This window comes from Idiotropiscis lumnitzeri, chromosome 9, assembly GCF_059441095.1.
Source record: "Idiotropiscis lumnitzeri isolate Australia: NSW breed Sydney's pygmy pipehorse chromosome 9, RoL_Ilum_1.0, whole genome shotgun sequence".
In the NCBI taxonomy this organism is placed as follows: domain Eukaryota; kingdom Metazoa; phylum Chordata; class Actinopteri; order Syngnathiformes; family Syngnathidae; genus Idiotropiscis; species Idiotropiscis lumnitzeri.
The window spans coordinates 7,384,860-7,407,377 of NC_142399.1; the positions used below are offsets into that span (position 1 = coordinate 7,384,860).

The 22,518-nt window shown below is 40.3% G+C and overlaps 1 long non-coding RNA gene across 1 annotated transcript in view; it reads left to right on the forward strand.

Annotated features, from left to right (window-relative positions):
• Positions 1 to 22,518, forward strand: part of LOC148330057 (uncharacterized) — an 88,773-nt gene that overhangs the window by 19,579 nt on the left and 46,676 nt on the right. The window contains exon 2 of the long non-coding RNA XR_015844998.1: positions 7,441 to 7,574. This is a non-coding gene — a long non-coding RNA (uncharacterized LOC148330057). The remainder of the gene's footprint in view (positions 1 to 7,440; positions 7,575 to 22,518) is intronic.

The following is a 22,518-nucleotide window of genomic DNA, read 5'->3' on the forward strand; positions in this document are numbered from 1 at the left end:
ACAGTATTTAATAGCATCAAAAAATGAAATTAAATAAACTTACAACTGCAAATTTTTAAATCAGAGAGGGCTTCATGTGTCCCTTAGTGTATTTTTGATTTAAAAAATGTCAATCCTTTTTTTCTAGCACATTTTTACCAAGTGTTGTCATTTCTAGTTTAATAAAAAAAAAATTCTCCCTTTTGCTGAAACTAACCCTTAATTCATACTAATTCATAAATAAATGTTTCATTACATATATTATTATTAATAGGATGATGAAAACCTGATGTGACACGTTTGATTTTGAATGACTTTTTGATGATTTCTGATTTCACAGCTGATAGGCAACATACAGAAGTCAAAATGTGATTGGACCAAAAATATTGAACGTCGACTGGAATTGATGCAGCCAGCAGAAACGATGCAAAAAGAAGAGAATAAACTGCTGCGAAATGTATTCACATTTCAGTAACAATAACATTTAATGGAACAACAATGAGTTTAATTGTTAAAAAAAAAAGTGTAATTAACACATTCAGATAGTTCAGCATCCATGCTCATTGTGAGTGCTTTCATTTCTGTTGGACTTTTTGTCCCGTTTCATTCACATCTTAAGGTGCCTTGGCGATGAGGTAATTGTTTTCTTTTTTGTGTCCCTTCACTTCAACGGCAGCATGTATGAAGCCACTGCTTTAAAGTTTAGGTTTGTAAATGTACGTAGGTTAGTACTAATTGTGCTTGACCACCAGAGAAGACATTTCTGGGCCACATGTACTCTAGATCGTGTTGATGGAAATGTGACGGCACAAAGTGGGCTCTACTCTCTCAATGGTTGGATATAAAATTTATATACGTACATTGGAACAGTAGGAACTAAGAGAGAATCTGGCAGCTTTGCGATGCAAAAAAATGCCCGTATCATTCCTGCCAGCTCACTGTCCCTTTATACCCCATGCCAAATAAGCTGCAGCGCACGTGAGAACACACACCCGCAGTGCAGATCGTTTAATTTGCAGGAAGCAGGCGCACGTTGGCAAGCTCGCTCGCCGTCATTGCAGTTCAACACCTGCTGAGCCATCAACATCTCGTGCTGCTTCCATATTGCAAATTAGAGGCCTGCGAAGTGGCCTAGAAAATCATGAATGGAAATGCAAACTCAAATTTGTGTCATTGCGAACTGTATGTAATTAAAAAAAAAAAGATTTATATTATTTTTTATTATCCTCTTATTAAAAGCAGTGCTACTAAAATTATATTTCTATACTAACTTATTAAACCTGCACAATATTATGCGATGTATTAAAAACTTTTTACAAGACAAGACAAGGAGCTTTATTCACATTGTAACTTTCTAACACAAGCTAACTCAATGTGCTTCACATGAAATGACAGCATTAAAAGGGGGAGTCAACCCCCCCCAAAAATCTTTTTTGCAAGAATATGTTCTATGCAGCCCCAATAGTCGAAACACCGCATTCTGATTAATATTGCTTTTGCGGAATATGATTTATGCAGTAAAACAGTTTTTAGCCATCTCAGGGGGCGGCCATTTTGTCACTCCTGTTGACTAAAAATGACATCACAGCTGCTCAGGACTCAGCTCATGATGAATAAAGGCTTATCACAGATAATGAACAATCGTGGCTAAGCTTCAGAAAACAGCTGAGCCATGATTGATTGTTACATGAAGCCCTGAGCAACTGTGATGTCATTTTCAGTCGACAGAAGTGACAAAATGGCCGCCCTCTGAGATGGCTAAAAATGGGAGGATTTTGCTGCTCAAGTCGTATTCCGCAAAAGCAACATTAATCACAATGTTTGGACTCGTGAAAGCGCATAGAACATTTTATTGCTCTGAATTTTGGAGGGTTGACTATCCCTTTTAAAAGCTTAAAAGTAACTTACTAAAATTACTACCAAACAAACAAACAAAAGAAAATGTAACATGACTTTTCTCTGTATTGCTTGTCTTCCTGAATCACCCGCATGAAAACATATCGGAGGCCCATTTTAATTGTACTTCCCTGAAAATACGCCAACAATCATTTTCCTTTTAACCTATTTGCTACTATTTCTACCCTTTGGCGTCTCCCTTAATTTTCTCCGTAACAAAGAAGGCAGACGAGCAGGTTTTTGTCCAAATGTTGGTCAGAGGTCATTAATTCAGACCACTTCTGTTTGTAAACGAGCAAATGAAAAGCATTTGCTTGTTGCTTGCTCGTTAGCTGTTGTGTTGACTGTACACACAATAATCTACAAAACAATGACCCGCTTGACCCGACCCTCTGAAAAAGAAGGACCAAAGGTTTCTTTTCTTTCTTTCATCCATATTTTTTTTCCTTTTTAAATGTGGCCTGCGCTAATAGGGCCTTGCAGGATGTTTGTGCTGAAAAGGAATTTGTTTATGCTGGCGGCTCATTACGTGCTGCTCTCTAATTGATTTGGATGACCAACACATCAAAATAATTAATTGGAGTCATTGTGTCTGATAAACGGTCTCCTTCCCATTAAGAGTGTGTTTGACTCAATGCGCTCTTCTGTTAGCGTGAAAGCAGTTGATTGACAGCGTTCCGTGGATGTTTTGTTACCTAAGCCAAGCATGTCAGTGTCCGGTATAGTTGCATATTTTTCCTTTCCTCTTATACAGTACACTGGCAAGTATCCGCATAACTGTCAATAGAAGTGGAAATGTGTCGTTATGTTGTAAGTAACCATAAGACATCTTGGGAATTTTGTAGCGCAATCCATAATTTTATGTTGACCATTGCCAATGTTCCATTTGTTTATACTATAGAGCAGGGGTGGGCAAACCTTTTGATTGGCGGGCCACAATGGGTTCTAAAATTGGACAGAGGGGCCGGACCAGGAGCAGATGGATGGAGTGTTTTGGTAACCTCACCTCATCTGAGAAAAAAATAAAAAATTATTTTAATGAAAATTAACAAAAAACTTTACAACAAAATATCTGTCTTTGACACACCACAGCATTTAGAAAATAAAACATTAACAAGGTTTATTCATTTAATTTTTTTCAAGTTCGGCGGGCCAGATTAAAACCTTTAACGGGCCGCACGTGGCCCCCGGGCCGTAGTTTGCCCACACCTGCAATACAGTGAACCGTCATTTTGCGTTGCGGCGGATAAATTCCAGACCCACGCGCGAAATCTGTGATATACTGTCGAGAGACCGCCTCACCCACACACTTGAAACACATTTGAACTTTAAGTGCTCATTCATACCTTTACTCTCACTCGCTCACACAAGTTTTCCATTTAAGAGCAAAGTGTTTGCTGGTATTTGTAGCTGCCAGCTTACTGAAAAACTGACACACACAACAAAACAAGTTGACAGATAGAGAATAGATGGGCTAAGAGAAATGATTATAGTTAACGGTAATTAACTATTTTTTTCGTTTACACACACGGAACAGCAACGCATGCAAGCAGAGTATAGAACAATACTCACAGGTATATTTTGACTCTGCTTGTTGGGAAGAGCACCAAAAGGACGTCCTCTTGCTTGTTTCTTGCTTGTTGAGAACGCTGAATCTCTTCCCGCATAGTGCTCAGTGCTGCCCGGCATGTTGTGGCTCAATGTGGTACTGCATGCAACTCCTTGGCTGTGTACTGTTAAAAAAAAAATAATCTTGACATTATAGCATGTTTGAGTTGTGGGTCACTGTTTCTCTTTTTAGTTTGGGAACTCCAATGTAGACAAAAAAAAAAAAACACGTGACTTTCACAGCGCAAAAACACGTCATTACAGACATCGATCATGTGCGCTACTTTCCAACATGTTTCCTTAATGTACCATTTTAAATGCAAAGTGCGGCGAACATACACGGCGACTACCGGCCTCTCGCCGTTGTTTCTGTACCTCGTCCAGCCGCTTGTGTAATGTATGCGAGCCGCGGCTGGCAACCACCAGGCGAAGGATGCATTGTCTTGTCTTTGGCTGTCATTAGGCGGCGTCTGGGAGGATGATGTGCAAGCAGTATGGGGTCCGCGAGGAAGTATTTATGACCCTGTAGGAAAGTCATTGGACTGCGGCGATCGCGGGGAGATAATGGGAGGGAATGGGATGCAGCGAGGTGTTCTGACTGCAGCGAGCAGACAAGAGAACAGTCAGGATAAATCAATGTTGGTCATTTTCTCTTTCACCCCCCCCCCCCCCCCTCCACCGCCATCACTGTTCGCCTCAGCGCATCCACCCCAAAGTCATTTACACATTCCATCATTAGGAACCCTCAAGAGTTTCAGTGGCGAGTCACCCAGCAAACAGAAAAAAAAAAAAAAGTCTGAGCAAATTTTATGTAAAAGTGACTAGAGCACGCCGTTGTTGTTGTTGTTGTTGTTTTTTTTAAAACCAGTATTCTGTCTTAATACGACTGCGTAGTGATTCCCGTTTGATTTAATTCAGAGGCCGTCGCTTGAGCGACTTTTTTGGTGACATTGGGAGGCATACAAACAAGACTGCACCTCATTAAACAAGAACAAACCGAGGGGAAATTACACTTAGTTATGGAAATGGCTTTTAAGCATGCGAAGCATCACTTGAGTCTAAGCCCGAATAGAAAAAAAAATTGAAATAAATAACGACGTTAACACGTGGCTCGGTGACGACGCGGCGGCCATTAAAAAGAATGAGGAGCGGGGTACAAGCTCACCTCTGATGATCAAAAGAGACAACTCATTACAGAAGTATATTGACCTTAAAGATGGCTTAATTTAATAAAGTACTTCCCCCGAAGTTAGCAGGGCAATTATGGTCACTTGAGGACAATCCACACAGATAAAACACACTGATGAGCTACTGGGGGCAGCCCTATTTTTCTTTTTCTTTTTTTTTTTTTTTATTTAATTTAATTTTTTTTATTTTTATTTTATGTATTTTTAAAATAGGAGGAAGGCTGGAGAAGCATGACTTGTTCGTTTTTTTTTTTGTTTTTTTTTTATTTAAATGTATTTGAAATTGAAAATAGTTTAGCCGATGGTTAAAATTGTTTGCTACAACCGCAGTTACAAGGCATTCATTAGCTCTGGAAATAATCTTTTTCTCTTGTTTTGTCCTCCATCTTGTCTATCGTCAGATATGTAAAGGTGACATTGAACGGGACGGCCGCAAGCCAATCTGTTTGCATTACTGCATGCATTCCGTTATGTATTAAAAAAGCAATTAACACTTCATTAAATGCGGAAGGTGTTAATACAAGTCACAAGACTAAGCCATCTGTCGGATTCTTCTCCCAAGCCCGACTTCGATGCTGTCCGCTAAACAACGTTCGTAACCAATAAAAACTCATTCACTGCCAGCCCAGGTACAATGAATATACTTTTTGGCGTCTACATCCGTCAATGGCAGTGAATGATTTAAGGCAGGGGTGGGCAAACTTTTTGATTGGCAGGCCACAATGGGTTCTATAATTCGACAGAGGGGCCGGACCAGGAGCAAATGGATGGAATGTTTTGGGACATCACCTCATCGGATAAAAAAAAAATACATTTAACTTCAAATGAAAGTGAACAAAAGCATTACAACGATATATATGTCTTTGAAAAACCATAGTATTTAGAAAAGTATAAGATTTATTCATTTAATTTTTTTCAAGTTCGGCGGGCTGGATTAAAATGTGTAACGGGCCGCCTGTGGCCCCCGGGCCGTAGTTTGCCCACACCTGAGTTAACGTTAGACTTTGTCATTTCAAATATAAGAATAGGATACCGATTGCTGGCTATCTAATTACAGGGCTATATACGGTGAGGGTTAAGATCGCTTTGCTAATTTATCTGCTCATTTATTTCTACATGTACGACATTTGAGATGAGGTGGGAAAATGAAAAAAAAAAAAAAACGTATCGGGAATTGTCTCATGTATTAATGAGCCAAACATTGTATGAACAATGACGGGCTACAATTTGTTGACTAGATAAATGTTGTGTTTGGTCTCATCTGTGAACACGACAAATGAACGGTCTGAACACGATTTCATTCATCATGTTTCTTGAGGATTTAGCAAGATTTGCTCTCATTAGCGACTCATCCGTCAGGGAGACGCTCTGATCCCGCAGAGAGAGAAAGAGAGCGAGAGGGGGAAAATATGCTTCTGCACACTTAATTGGAAGGCGCGCACACACTGAAAGAGATGCAGCAGCTATGTCAACCTTCTACATCCCCAAATTTGTCTTCCAAACGCAATCCGTCAACATCCTAATTGGCTCTCGCTTTATGATTGCTGCGTCGGACCGGCTCGGGTTAAATGAGCAGATGAAATGGTCAAATATGCCAAGCCTGGCGATCATCTGTTTGTATAAATGTGAAAGTGAAATATTAGGATTTAATACAAAGTGTGTCTGGATGCTAGAGCAAAGTAAATTTGCCTTCATTACTTCGTAGCGTACGGCGAATAAACGGTTCATAACAGGCTAAAAATAGGTGCAGTATCCCTCGCTAAATTCTTTAAACGATGATATTGGGATGATTGAATGAATAAGTGTAGTTAAAAAAAAAAAAAGAAATTTTGCACGTCGTAAGCCGTCAATAACAGTAAATGAGTAAAGAAGAGAGTAGAAAATTGACAAAAATTTATCTGGCGTCGTTTTGGTATATGGGCGGAATCTGGAGTACGAGATTCAAACCCGTAATCTATCATAACCAGTAAACACAGATTGTTTGTGTTGTCAGTTGCAACACCCGAATTTGTAATGCAGCGTTAAGACAAGAGCCACCAAAGTAGCCGACTGAAGTGTCAAGTGTTTCCACATCAAAAGCAAGTCAAACAGGCCACGTTCAACGCGACCACTCCGAATGAGTATCGACATATAATTCAAGGAGCTGGCAGCACAATGGCTCTCATTAGTCTTGCGAGAGTCGGTAATGGCAGATCACCTCTTTGGGCCACACAATTGACAGGCTACGCTCCCCTCAGCAGATATCGGAGAGCTTTTTATTGGCTTCTTGCTCAAAACAACATCCCCCCCCGCCCCCCTCTTCCCGCCACCCACTCGTGCCTCTTAATGCCGCCCGATGGCCTGGTTAACCTTGGCGATGCCTCCTGGAGAGCTGGGAAAGTGTCAAGCAAAGTTCACTCAATCATTAGTGCCGCAGAGCCACTTCATTCACGCATTTCTTTGAAGTTTGATTGATATTTAATGTATGGAAGCATGATGGTAGTCATTTTGGCACTGGGTTCTGTAATGTTTTTATCATTTGCGCGTAGGAACACTATTGAGTACATTCAATAGTGAGCCACATAAGTGCCAGTCTTAAGTCTTAAACTTCAAGGTTCAAGCGAGACTATTTTGTACTATGGCAAGTCAAGTCCCCACTAGGCATGGGCCAGTTTCAATGTGTACCATGGGTTGAAAAATCCCGGTTTTAAAATTGATTACATTCACAATAAGTGGGACCTGTTTTTTTTTTTTATGTGTGAAATATTTGTCTCTTTTGATTATTTTTCAGGTAGCGCAGTTTGGTAGAGGAAGGATGTACAATATGTGGTGACAAAAAGTGGCTGCTATAGCACACGAGGGAACACATCAAGTTTGATATCACAGCTACGACAGCAGCACCCATCAACCATCGACCAATTCAAGGTAACGTCAATATATTATCATAACAATGACTTATAATGAACATTTCCAAACAGCTATAACAGCTAGCATCTCTACATTTTGCTGAAATACATTCTATAGACTCACTATCTAGCTAATTAGCTACATGCTTCACTAGCTAGCTAGCATATGTCTCACATTTGTTGCTAGCACTGTTTCTTCTTCTTTTTTTTTTTTTTTATTGTACCTTCTTCTGGCGGTAGGCAAATATTTTTAGTGTATTACGGCCACCTCCTTTATCATCTATCATCCTCCACAACAAGGATTAATACCTAAAATGCACAATAAGTGACAAGGATTCTACCTTTGGTAACAATGCGGCATGGGATTCTAGTTAAGGTCATTTTAAACAAATTTTTTTTGGGAAACTTTAAATCCAAGCGGAACTCATTCGCTAAACCCAACCCTAGTTAGGGAAAGGGCATTTTGGGTGCCAATCCGAGTGCTTCTGTTCTTTGTGCGAATAACATGATCTTATACTCCAAATTCTTCTTGATGCATTTTTGGACTGGTGACCGAGGGCTTGGGAACTCCGGTTCCTGGAGAGCCATATCCTGCCTTTTTTAGCTCTCGCCCTACTCCAAACATACCTGATTCAAATCATCAGAATCAGTTAATGTAGTCCAAGTTTGAGTCAAGTTTTATGAATACCAAGTCAAAGTCAAGTCACATCTTAGTTTTAGTCCTAAGGCCAAAAATTGGCAATTGAAGTAAGATTCAAGTCAAGTCATGTGACTCAAGTTCCCCACATCTGCTCGGAGCATGCAGCAAAGGGGAAAGTTTCTCGCTGCGTTTTTAATGAACAGGTGTCTACATAGCACAGGCCACCCCGCAGATGGCGGCGTAATTAGCAGTCATTATGGTGGTCCCGAAGAAGGCCGGGCATAGAGCGCCTAACCTCTTCACCCCCTGACAGGGCCCATGGGGTGCTGGTGCTTGTTGGGGGGGGGGGGCTGCTGACACGTGTTGTTCTCCAGGAGGAGTTAAAGGTGGAGGTCACTTTTCACAAGGTGTCATCATGATGTGCTGCAAACTTGTGAAAGAGGTTGAACATGTCAAGGGACAATTAGCCGTGTTGGGAGAGTTACTTTACAAAGCAACGACTGTCTTTGGAAAGGAATTAGTTGCATCACTATTTTACTGACTTGGAATTATAAAGGCCTATTTCTGCATTACTTCGGTTTTTAAATCAATTTTTTTAACTTTAGGTTGAAATGCTGATTATGCATGTGTACATTTGTCTCCTTACTATTGCTGGCCAAGTGTGTAATTTGTGTCGGCAGGCTCACAAAAAAAAAAAAAAAAAAAATCACCAAACCGAAAGTCCACATCCAATTTTTAATAACTCAAGACAATAGCAAGCCTCCTGATCTGCTCAACAACAAGTTGGGGCAAAATCTGCGTCACGCCTTGTCAAAAATCGCACTTTCAAAATAAAAGTATTCAGCACCTTATCAGTTTGACCACACTTTCTTTTGCCCGATTGTTGCTTATTGGGCAGTCAAGCTCAAATTATTGTGCTCGCTTAATAATTGTGACTGATAAATAAGTGAGTATGAGGCCAAAGAAAGTGTGGTGAAACTGTTTTATAAAGCTTTGTGCTTTTATTTTGAAGGTCTGCCTTTTGATGGGATTTTTTTTTTTTTTTTACACCGATTTTGCCAAAATAAAAGCTGTCAACCGTTAAACGTTTTTTTTTTTTTTCCACAATTTACAAAATGCAATTCATGGAAATGTTTTTTTTTTTTTATTTTAAATTATGACTATTTTGTTTCTTTACAAAAACAGCATTTGTATGAAAACCGTGGCTGCATTTAACCAGAAACATTTGTCGAAAACTGAATGTTATGAAAACTCGAGTTTCAAAAGTAATTTGTTTCTCTGCTATTTATCAAAATATTGCTTTACGTGTCACGCAAAATGGCCGGGGACCGCTGCCACGGTTACCGCAAGACGCAAATGTAATGTTTGTAATTTTTTATAAAACCACCAAAAAAAGACGCAATACTGTACATGAGTGTTTGTATGAAGTGCAATCATCCTGCTTGACAGCGGTTTGCGGTAGCGTCTATGCTAGTTTGACCTCACACTGGTCTGACCTTTAAAACAACACCACCGGCTCCCTCCTGCAGCACTCAAGGTGGTTACGGATGTGGTTTGCGGGGTCATTCCCTGTTCATGTCGACGTTCATGCCCGACTACACCGCCGTTGTCGGGCCGCGGCGGGGGTGAGCACATGCGGATGCGTGTGTGTGTGTGTGTGTGTGCGTGTGCGGCCCCGGTAGGCTTGTAATTTCCCCTCACTTAGAAACGAATTCCATCTAATCTCATTCATGTCAAATAGCGGCGTGACACGTTGTTTTATACTGTAACATTTGGTTATAGCGAAGCACCTGACTGCATCCCGCTTCACCCTCTGGATATTAAAAGTGGGACCTATATTTCACTGGATGTGGCTTAAACACAGTGCATTACCGCGCCCCCGATAAATACTTCCACTAAGTTTGTCGCCTTATAGCGGAGTTCATTCTGCGGGGAGCTATGATTTACCATCAGCTCTCCACGGGAAGAATCAAGGTTGAGCTTACAGAAGGAGAAAATGCCCACTCCTGGTTTCAATAGGGAAGGTCAGTAATCCAGCCATTCAGCACATTCATGGATGAATTGCTAATACATTTGGTTGCTTGTTAGTTGCTGTGTCAGTTTGCAGGACGAAGCAAAAAGGAGAGAGAATTTAAAGGGACACGTGATCCCGCTCAATTTTTGGCACTTACCGCTATCTAATATGTACGCATGTAAAAATTACATCAATAATAAAATTCACCCTCCTATAAGACTATCTAGTGCAGACGTGGGCAAACTACGGCCCGGGGGCCACATGCGGCCCGTTAAACGTTTTTTTCTAAATACTCTGGTTTTTCAAATACATATATGATGTTGTAATGCTTTTGTTCACTTTCATTTCAAATTAAATGTATTCTTTTTTTTTTTATCCGATGAGGTGAGGTTACCAAAACACTCCATCCATCTGCTTCTGGTCTGGCCCCTCTGTCAAATTTTAGAACCCATTGTTGCCCGCCAATCAAAAAGTGTGCCCGACCCTGCTCCCTCATATTGTGCAGAGCGGCTTTGTTCGCCGTTTTTTTTTTTCAAATAATTTTGCTAGCTTGCGGGTTTAATATTAGCATAATGCGACCTAGACAATTAGCATCTTGATATGCGTCAAGACTCTGATGTAACGGAGAGAAGCCCGTCACTTTTCAAATTAAACTATTTTTCAACCTCGAATAATAAATAAATAAAGTTTTTTTTTTTTTTCTTTCATCTGTGGATCCGATTTTTGGGTTAAAATCTGCTTACAATGTGTTTAGAATGACTTTATATGGTTTAAATGTGTTTGGAATGGGTGGATCTATATAAAAAATGTATTTTAGATTGCCTCTTTATATAAAAAATGTTCACTTTTTGCGTTCTGGAATATGTCGCCGGCGATAAACGAGGTTTCATTGTAGTGAAGTCGAATAGAGGGATTTGCTTCACAAAATATGAACTGCTCATGCATTTTTCCCGCCAAACAACAAAATAGCGTTCTTGTCTTACAATAAAATTTTAATGGCCGCAGAATGGTGGGATCAACTCATCCATTCCGAGTCATAATCAGACAGTTTCGGATGAGGCAGTTCGGCTCCACTGCTGCCCTTTTTTTTTTCCCTTCCTCCCATCAGCAAGTCGTTATTACAATAGCGCTTTACACTTAAGTTGCACGCCGACTGGCTGACCAGCGCCGCTAAACCACACGCAAGTCAGACATAAATGGCCAATCGGCTCATTGCGTTTGGCCATAAAAAGAGGGAGAACTGACTCCTGCTAACTATTTCTTTTTTTTAATGCCGACTCATACCTGAGCATTACTTGCACGCTGCATAAAAATGGATAAATGGGCAGCGACATTTAAGTTATTCATGTGAAAAGATTTTTGTGGGTTTGTTTGCTATGATTTCAAACATAATTTTATTTAATTTTTTGCATAGAATTACAACATGTGGTTTTTCACTTGACGTGCAAAATGAGTGATGTACTCAAGCCTGCTAGCTTAATGCTAATGCTAATATATGATAGGAAACACCATAGAGGTGGCCATCGTCTGCCAGTCACTGAGCTACATTAAGCATTTCGCTGTTTGGGTGTCGCAGGCGACTCGGACATTCTGAGCCGGCTCACTGACGGACTGACGACGCCCACCTCTGTTTGTAACCCTTGCAGCAGCACAAATACAGACAATCTAACAATTCCCCCATACGTCATATATTCTTTATCCTCGATGAAGAACAGCTAAATTCACTGCTGAGGGATTGCGACATCTCCTTGTACAATCATATTCCGCAAACTTGCGGTTCAGTTTGAATTTTTTTTTTTCAAACTATGACATATTATTTATTTATTTATTTATTTATAAATTATATACTTATTGTTTTTTTCCATGATTTTTTTTTTAAATTCACACCCACTTGATTTTCATGGAAAATCTATATTGAATGTGATTATTTATTTATTTATTTTTTTAATTGGCTGTCAACTATATGTGTATACGTTGGGGTCCACTGTATCCGTCTTATACTGCCCCCGGGTGTCCAAGTTGCACGCACAAGAATGAGCAGCCCAATGTGCCCTCAATGGAAGTAAAAAAAAAAAAAAAAAAAAAATGTGTGACGAAAACAGTTTCAACTAACTTTTTTTATTTTATGTAATTATCATTAGTGGGAACTGATCGTTAAAACACAATAGTGAACAACCACTTCAATAAATGCATTTGTCTTGAGATAAGCTCATTTCCACGGCTTGAGGAAGTTCCCCCCTTTCTTTTCATCTTTGGATAGGATTTGGGAAGCATGTAAGTGACTTTTTTTGTTTTTGTTATTGACACCAAGCCTGGGCCCTTAAGTTTATCCTGCCTCATATGGAGGCACCGTAAGAGGCAAGGAGGCCCATTGACAATGCCTCTTGGCGGAAACAAAATGACTGCTGTGTTTCATGTGTTGTTATGCTAAAGAGGGCGCTGACTCTAAATAACCACTTCCATGCATATGTGGATGGGTGTTTGCCTTTGCTCAGGCGGGGAGCCCAGCGGATCATCCTTCTGTTCCCCATATGGCGGCATTGTGGTGAAAATCCTGGACAATCAATCCCCCGTCCCTCCCTGGGAGAAAACCCCGGGATGGTTTCACTTTTACTCAAAAAGGCCAGCAGACAGCCTGCAGGCAAACATGCACAGAATCAGTCCTTATAAATGGGAAATAGGAAGCACTTTTTTTTTTTAATGAAAACAAGGTGTTTTCTTTATTTGGAGCTATCATTGTGTTTGAATCCACTGAGGGGCGGATTTGACTCGAATGGAATAAGTTCATAAGCCTTCTGATTTGATCAGAGGCTTCCCTTTCCTCTGATGCATGTCTGAATAAATATATTCCAAGATGATTCATACCCTCTCCAAATTATTTGTAGAATGGGCTGGAAATGACACACCAAATGAAAAATATTATCTTTGGTTATTTTGAAGGCTATGATATTAAAATGGTGAGAGCATTCTGACGGATCCTGGTCATGTCGAACTAATCTAGAAATGTGGTTCTCAAAGGTTTGACACCACCTAAGAACAATACATGACCAGTATTAAAATGTAGTTCACTGGAAAAAAAATAATAAGTTGAGTAAACTCACAATTTCAAGGCAACAAACTTTGATTCAATAATCAGTTGGGTAATTCAACAAAATGTTTAAAATTTTGCGAAAGTAAAAATTGGCTTTGCCGCATTGTCAACAAAGAGTTTACAGAACTTAATATTCGTTATTCTGGCCCCCAACTTAAATGTGTGAGTACAAACATTTCAGCAAATCGTTTTGGCGTAAACAACTTGCTTGCTTTCTTATGTTATGTTCTCCAAATACGCGTTATACTGCCACCAGGTGGCCAAGACACACATACCAGAAGGAGCAACACAATGTCTCCTGAATTGAAACAAAAATGGTAAAAACTGTTTCATTCTTTGCATTCTGTTTATTCACGGTTTTTCTACAGAAAGATGATTTAACATCCCCATCCACCCACCAAAAGTTCCACAGGCCCTAACAGCTCCCTTGACTAATTATTGTCTTTATTTCAAAAGTTCATTACTATATGTAAATTCCCAAGCACCCCGAAAAGTGCTCGCTCAGCCTATCGCGTACGTGCTGTTTTAGTGTAAAGCGCGACGGCTGTCTCCCCGCAGACAGATCGCGCGATACCTCCCCATCCGCCTCCTCCTTCTCCGAGGCCCTCCTCCGCCTCGCCGGAGTTCTCGAGTTCCCCCACCGCTGTCGGCGCTCTCCTGCCGTGTTTGCATGACTGTCACATCGGCCCCGGCGTTAATGGAGAAATTAATTACCGCCGGTGTCATCTCTCGTGACACGGGAGTCAATTTGATCATGTTAACCAAATGAAAGGACCACTTGATATACCCGTCCTTTGTAATCACGCTTCCATGCAGAGGGGGGCTTGAAATGCATTTAGGCTGTTTAACAGTATTCATTAGATACGACTGCCACGGTGCGAAATGAACTGTTCATTTAGCCAAGAGGTCGCACTCGCACTCTTTAACCTTGATAGACCAAATGAGATGCTGCATACGTGAAATTTAATACAAATGCCTAAATCAATGCAACTGGAACCTTTTTTTTCTACTATGTGCCATTTATATAATCCGCTTTTTATTTATTTATTTATTTTTACGTATTTTTTCTTGTTTTCTGAAAATATTCAACAATTACTTGGGCAACTATGTCATTAGCGTATATGTGCTTATTATATATACATTCAAAATCTGTATTTGTTTATGTAATGTTATGATGTTGTTGGGCAATATTTGAATTTGTACTTTCTAATTTTGTATTTTTTGTAGTAGTCATTCATGCTTTGTTTAAAAAAAAAAAAAAACTCAGTTACTCAGTACTTGAGTATTTTTTCCACTTAATGCTTCCTTGCCTCTACCAAAGTAATCACTTGGAGGACTACTTTTTACTTTTGAGTCATATTATTCTAAAATAATATTCTTACACCCACCTCGGCTAAGCGTTGTGATTTCCTAGAAATGCTCTAGAAGCGGTTACTCGAAAATGAGCGAAATAAAGTATTGCATATTGATTTGTCTTTTTCCTACCTTGTTAAATAATTGCTGATATTTTTTGTCTTAAATCGTGGACATGAAACGTGTCCACACATTAATGAATAGCATGTATTATTAAGAATAGTAAACTTAAGATAATTTGAGTACATTTGTTATTTCAGAAGTGGCAGCCCTTGGCATTAATTAGCCTCCAAGACGTAGCTCTGACCTCCATTTTAGCCTAAGTGACATCTCCAAAATGTATCTCATTCAAAGCCTTAGCCGGTGTCATCTTGTAACTTCTCGTAAATGGGCCTCCCCCTGCCCTTCACTTGAAAACACACAGCGGAGCTGTCAAAGAACGTCTTTGTTGGCCTCATTATTCGTTTGGTTTCCCTCTCTCCAAAAGTTCTACCGCTAAGCCTACCCTGGCCTTTCCCCCTTTACGAGCGCCGCGTGAATGTGGCTTTGTCGCTCCTCGCAGGTTCCTCATAGAGCTCAGTCCAAGCTTAACTAATCACTCATAAATGTTGCTGAGTGGACAGCCACCGCACGCAGCAAAACAAATCACTCGCCGTGAACGCTCCTAATTGGCTTGGAGGTCAGCGGCCAGCCACAGACGCGGGCGGGGACAATGCACCTGTCATTGGAGGGGAAAACCGTATCTTGCTTGGTGACGCATCCGTCAGAATACGGTGAACCGTCGTCTATTGCTGGGAGGGTGTTCCCGAATGTGTAAATGTAGTTTTTATTTTTTGTATTATTATTTTTTTCTTTAATTCCTTTTCCCCTCACTATAAAACTGACACATGTAACAAAAAAAGACAATTGTACAAGCATTGCACATTGTATATTTAAAAATATAATGGACAATCAAACAATAATCATTCAGCTAATAATAATAATCTGCCATCTTAATTGAATTAAATTTGCTTAAGGTTAAAAGATGTACAGCTAAAATTGATTAAATCAATCAAATCTAGACATACTGGGCAAAATACGCTGCCTCCTCTAAAACTGTATAATAATGTATAACAGTGCCCTATAACTGAGAATGTAAAATAAAATGCAAAAACCACATTCACCAGACTATACCAAGAAGATTCCGGTTGAAAAATAACAGAACTAACTGTTAAGGCATAAACCATTTTTGTTAAAATATCTGTTGCCTAAAGCACTATAAAAGCACTACTTTGTGGCTAATAGTTAGCCCCTCAATAATATTGCCCAAGTGTTAGCATTAAGTTAGCGCACTTTAAGGCAAAGTTTGGTTGTTCATAGAAATATACATCATGTAATCCTTCATTTTATGTTTGGTTTGGTAGTAAACTTCAACAGGGAGTGGCATTAATCATTTTGTAGCGGCTTTGCTAACATGTTGTACGTGATGGAAATTAGCATGAACTTCAAAGTAAATGTAAACCATGTGTGAGCAAATATCTGTTGCTTAAAAACATTCAAACACCACGACATAGATGCTAATATTGTAGTTAGCCCCTCAGTAGTATTTGTCATTATGTATTAGCAGTAAGCTAGCAGACTTTAAGACAACATTTTATGGTTGTTTTCGATATACAACATGTAATTCTTGGTTTTATGTTTGCTTTGGTAGTAAACGTCAGCTGGTAAGCGACAATTCCTGAAAAATCCGCAATATATCATGGCCGTGAATGATGAACCTCAACATAGCAAGAGGTTCACCGCACATCTCGCCGGCGTACGCCACACACTCGCCCCAAAGTGGCCTACCCTCCACCTTGTGAATTGTTAAGGAGTAACAAAGCTGTTCTTTTCCGGCCGCCAGATACAAGGCAGCAGCGAGGTCGGGCCACTCTATATAAATATGTTGGCTCTTCTTATTACAAGCTGTGTCCGTGACAAAGGACAAACAGCTGGGGAGAGAGAAATGCTACATGGCAGCAGCGGACAAGGGCCATTTTCAGCCTGGCTGGTCAGACGGCGGACCCTGAGCTGTCCCCACCGAGCCTGTTTACTTGACCCGCAGGAGAGCGAGCGACACACAGCGAAGCACCCCCCCTCCCCGCTCACTTCACCCTCTTTGACTTCCTCCGTCTCTCTCTCTCTCTCTCTCTCTCTCTCTCTCTCTCTCTTCCTCTCTTCCTCTCTCTTCCTCTCTCTGGTGACAAAGATTAAGCCTCGCAACAACATCCCCAATGAGGAGGAAGGGTCATCAATTACCCCGCTGATACTCTTCATTACCTTCCACCTGTTCCACCCACCACCACCTCCCCCTCCCCAGTGACACCACGTCACGCTTCACGGGCCGATCTACATACCTTGCTATTTGTCAACTGTACATAAACGGGCTCACTTTGGCATTAGGGGCCATTGTGATGGTGCCCTACCATTTCCTGCAGATGGCAGTGTGGTGGGAAAAAAACTTTTTTTAATTATTTATTTTTTCTACAAAGTGTAGTGCTTGAGTTGCGTACGAATAAAGTTGTTGCTTTGAATTCTGCCTAGCAACAAATAGGCCAATCAGAGCAGTTCCCCGCCAGTTTCAGCAGATGGCGCTGTGGTGGAGAAAAAAAAGTGTGTATTTTGATATACAGTCGCTTTTTTACTTAGCTTGACTGTCGCGTGCCGTTTTTTTTATTTTTTTATTGCGTTTATAAGAGGAACAAATTACTGTGGTGTGTGCAGTTTATCAAGCTACAAGTGACCAACTTGAGCCAGTTTGTATATTTGCCGTTCGGCACCTGGGAATTCTCCTGTTCGCAGGTTTGTTTTTCAACATTTATTTATTTTTTTACAATGCATTGGGGAGAGGGACCAAGCCAAAACTGAAATAGCAAAAATCTGTGTATAATTGATGGCCATTATAATCCAGTTAGAACAATAGAACTTATAAAAAAAAATATATATATATATTTATAAAAGGAACAAATGACAGGCTGTGTTTACTATCATGAGAGGAACGATTGGGAAAAAAAAATCTGAGTAGCACTTTTAGCAATTTCCTTCTTTAACAGCTTGCCGTCGCAGATAACTCTGTTTTACAACTTTGTTAATTAACACCGAAGCAAATGTCATGTTTGGCCAGTTCATTACCTCCCGCTACTCATCTCACATACTTTGATTGCCCAAATCTGGAGGATCAGCTTGAACGAAAGTTATATTTTTCTTCCTTTTTATCCCTTTTAATATCTGTACTTATCCTGATGGGCTTTTTAATTAAGTCTTACTACCGACAGACGTCGTCCACATAAAAACCCTCTAGCAGCACCAAAGCGATGCATCTTGACTTTTAATGGCGTGGTATTAAATGGCTGCTAATTACGGACAGTAGCATAAACATCCGAGAGTGTTTTGGGGGGGTAAAACACTGCTAAAATAGATTCCGTTTGTCGTGTTGAAGGACCGCTTGCTCCTGTTATTTATGTATGTAAACAAGATTCTTTATCTGGCAAGCGGCCGTGTGCTCGCTGCGTGTCAGACGGAGAATTTGTTAGTTCAGTCGGTTCTGGTTGCCGTGCTTCTCATTTTGTGCTTTGTGCTCTTTGGGGAATTGTGCTGCCGCGGCCGCTGCTCCTCCTCTCACATAATTAATATTTAGAAGATGTTTGCTTCCTTTAAATATTCTACACATGTTAATTAATTGCTCAGTTAGGGCTCGGGAGTCATTGTGGTTTGGTTTGGTCACGTTTTTGTCGGTTTGGATTTCAATGATTACATTTGGAGGGTGAAATAAACTCGGCTGTATGTTTTGAATGAGTTGACATTGTATTCCAGTCGTTTTAAATAGTTGCAGTTAAATCGATTGCACCCTGCTAGTCGTGACTTTTTTTTTTTTTCAAAGGCCTCATGCAATAAGAAAAAAAGGCAACCTCATTCCCAAGGGAGGAGGATTTGTCGAGGTGTATTTAAGAAGCAAGGCTTGTAATTCCTCCTTTCGTAATTAAATAGCACCTGAATATTTAACTTCATTGTCGGGCAATGTCTGCAGTGAAATGAGAGCAATGTCGTTTGGCCTATCAAGTAACAATTGTCTTACAGAATGAGATATGAACTGAATTGAAACCCATCCACTGTCGCATTTGATCATTTATTTGCATAATTAGGTCTTAATTTTAATTCACTATGCAAATATATGCCACCACCCATTTAGTCCCCCGTTTTAAATTGCATTTAAATGTGAACCGGCTCTACTGTCAGGGCCTAATGTGACTGAATTTAATTGTATAATCCCGAAAGTGTGAGCAATTGTTCCGGGCAAGATAAGGGGGGGGAACTGCAGAGATGAAAATTTTTAAATGAAAAAGCGTTCGAAAAACGAATACTGGAGTCTTTTATAATAATTCAAGTCAAGTGTATGTCAAACTCAAGTTTCATAAAAGATTCAGTTAAAATTAATAAATTCGGCATTGTTATCCATACCTTCTCAAAAATAACACAATTTATACCGCGGTCTTATTAAGGAAAAAAAAAAGGGAAACTTAATGCTTTGTCAAGTATATCAATATTTTGATCAAGAATACTGGCACCTAAGTTAGAAAAAAAAGCTGTAAGCAGGGCTGCACAAGAAATCAAATTTCAATCGTGATGACAGCATTTACGCTTTCTCAAACAGTGGTCATCCAACCACCAGGGGGCGATCACATGGATAAATCGTCAATATATAACAAGTAATTGTACCTTTGTTACATCTCTGCTGGAATTCTGTGAAGCACTTTAGTTTGGAGTCAGCTAGTCCTCCCTCAAACATCTCCAGTTGGGCCAAAATACTGCTGCTTGCAATTTTGGCCTCCCCTGACTGACTCTCTGGACGTTTTAGAGTTCATTTTAAGATTCTTTTATTTGTCCTTTACCTCTACATACTTGCTCTTTAAGTCTTAAAACGTATTTTTATTCTTTGGCTTTTAGCTCTGCATTGTTTTAATTTTTCATTATGTTCACCACTTTGCATGCTGCTGTGGTTGTTTTTAAAGTGCTGTATAAATAAAGTTGAGTTGAGTAAACTACAAACATACTAACCCTTCACGGATTCGCAGCACTATCTAAACTGCCTGACAGGAGAATTTCCTGAGCACAGCTAAAAATAATAGCGTTGTTTTTTTTTTCAGCATTTCATTGCAAATTTGTGTTGGAAACCAGATCGAGCGCGCTGGTATCGCTTTCTATTTGGATGTCCCCCGCCATCTGAAGGGAGTGCTGTCTCCTGTTTCAAGAGGATTTGTGTGTTGAGGAGGCATGTTTTGTACATCCATTATTGTGTGAATCAAACACCGGGGGCAGGCTGAGAGAGGAGAGTCGTCGGCCTCCGGTGCGGTCCAATGGCGGCCTTTGTGGGCCAAGACGGGACAAAGTCCGAGGAAATTGACCTGCTTGATCCTTTCCCCCCGGGTGGGAGGCATCTTCTCCATCCTTTCATCTTCTCCCAAAGGCCCATGCTTAACAAACAAAATACTGTCCGCTAGTAACTCAGGTTGTCGTTGCGAGCGGGGACGGCGGTGGCTTGCTAAGAAGGAGGCGGGCAGGGGTTGGGGTAGTTGGGGGGGGGTAACCTGAGACTGACAAGCCTGTGGGGTGAGGAAGTAGCCAAAAGGGACAAATTAGCTTCAGACAATAGGGGACCTTCTCCACCAGGGGGATAATTAAACGTTTCTTCATCAAAGCCAAGACAGTTTGCAAGCTGCTCATTTTGTAATTCTATCATGTTTGCCCCCGAGATGTCTTTTCTGTCTGGATTCGGACCACCCCCACCACTCGGAGGCCTTCCTTAATACACCGCCATTGCCATTAATTTAGATTCTGTTTGATTACCCTCTTAGGGGTGTTAATTATACAGAGTTAGCGCTGGGCTAATTGAGCTCAGTGGAAACAGAGGGTCTATTGGGGTGATGGCTTCTATATGCGCCCCAGTAGACAGCACAAAGGCCTTTGTTTTATTGGAGACATTTGCTCAATGTGAGGACAATTTTAGTACAAATACTCAGCGAGATGTCGGAGGACGCTTCAAGACTACAGTGACTTTTTGAAGTCGAACGGAGCCTATTTGTTATTTTTTCTTATAATTGTTCCCATAGGAAATAATATACTGTGAGATTGTGGTTAATTGCTGGCAATACATTCCATTAGGTGGAATCAATAGTATTAGAGCAAATACAAAAAAAAAATGTTACTCATTTAACTTTAAAATAAAAAAATAATAAAATAAAATAAAATGTTTTCAATAACACTCCATTGTCCATATGTCCAAATTGTTTTAGTACAGTTTCTTGACTTATGAATTATTTGGAGAGAAACTGTTTGTACAATACTGTCAAGTTCAGTTTTTTACGTGAAAAAAATGGGCGTAAAACATTTTCTTTGATTTTGGGGCGGAGCTGGAGCGAGTTTATTTGGCATTTTCATTCATTTCATGGGGGAAATATGATTATATGATATATAATATGTATATATATATGTATATGTATATATATATATATATATATATATGTGTGTATATATGTATGTGTATATGTGTGAATAAAATATATGTATAGATGCTTTTGTCAAATTGCAAATTCCCGCCATCATCTTTCCAAGTTCCAGTGTAATTGGGGAAAAAAAAAAAGTCTTTTGTGATCACCAATCAATAATGCTGATGAAAAGTTGGCCAAATAGACGCCACATGCCCCGTGAATGCTCGTATGGATAAAAGACATTGTGTGACGGCTCTTTCTCCCTGGCCACTGAGCTGTGGACCACAAGGTTTGTTGTGGGCCTCGGATCACACGGAGGAAGCTGAATGATGTTGGCCCAGCTCTCTGAAGGAAGGCCACGCTTGGCCGGCCCCAGAACAGCCTTAACAGGATATCACACAAGAACCGGTGGCTTTTGTGCCTGCTCTTCCCTCACGAAAAACTGTGTCAAAGGGAGCGGGGCAGGGTGTTTTCTTTTCGCAGCAGATGTTAGAACAGTGTGTGGCGGGACTCTGTGAAGCCCGTACCCACAATGGCGCCTATCTAAAACCTGTGACATCGTCAGGGAGCCCGTTGTGTGGCGCCAGGCGCTCGGAGGGTCGGATTCGAGACGTTTATAAAAAGCAGCGACGTGTCTCTTAAGGCGCCGGTGAGCATCGCTGAGCTCCAGTGAAGGCCCGCTGGAGAGTTTCCTAACACACTGCTGCGACAAGGTAACGCACAAGAGTTCACCTTTTCATTCACTCCCACGAGGCTGTCGATGATGTCGTTTGTCATTACAGAGTCCCCCCCCCCTCGCCCCGCTTTATCGTGTTTTGATGCGGTTGTACCAGTCAGGGCCTTCAAGGCCTTGTATGCTTGCCCTAATACTAAACTGATCTACGACAAATTGAATCTAAGATTTTTTGGACAATTCCAAATAGTTTCACTCAATTTTTTCCCTTATGTGTCTGTTTTTTTACTATATTTACTGTATTTTTACATTTTTATTTTATTTGCTTTATTCATTTACAGGTATTTTTTAATTTTCTTTATCAATTTCTGCTATTCACTTTACAGTAAGCGATGTTTGTAAGATTCGATTAATAACCTGTTACAGTACCGTAGTTTTCTCTTCAAAACATATCTCAGCCGAGAAATATTAAAAATAAACTGACAATGTCACCGAAATGTAATCAGGTTCATAAGGAAATATAATTAAAAAAATAAAATCATCTTAGCATATAAACATCTGAAAAAAAGATACATAGCATAGCTTCCAGTTGTTTGGTGCTTAATTTATTTTTCTGCTGCTATGTAAACGTAACCTGCCCAACGCCTTCAGAATCCCAAGTATTGGCGTCGAACGCACTCACATGCTGT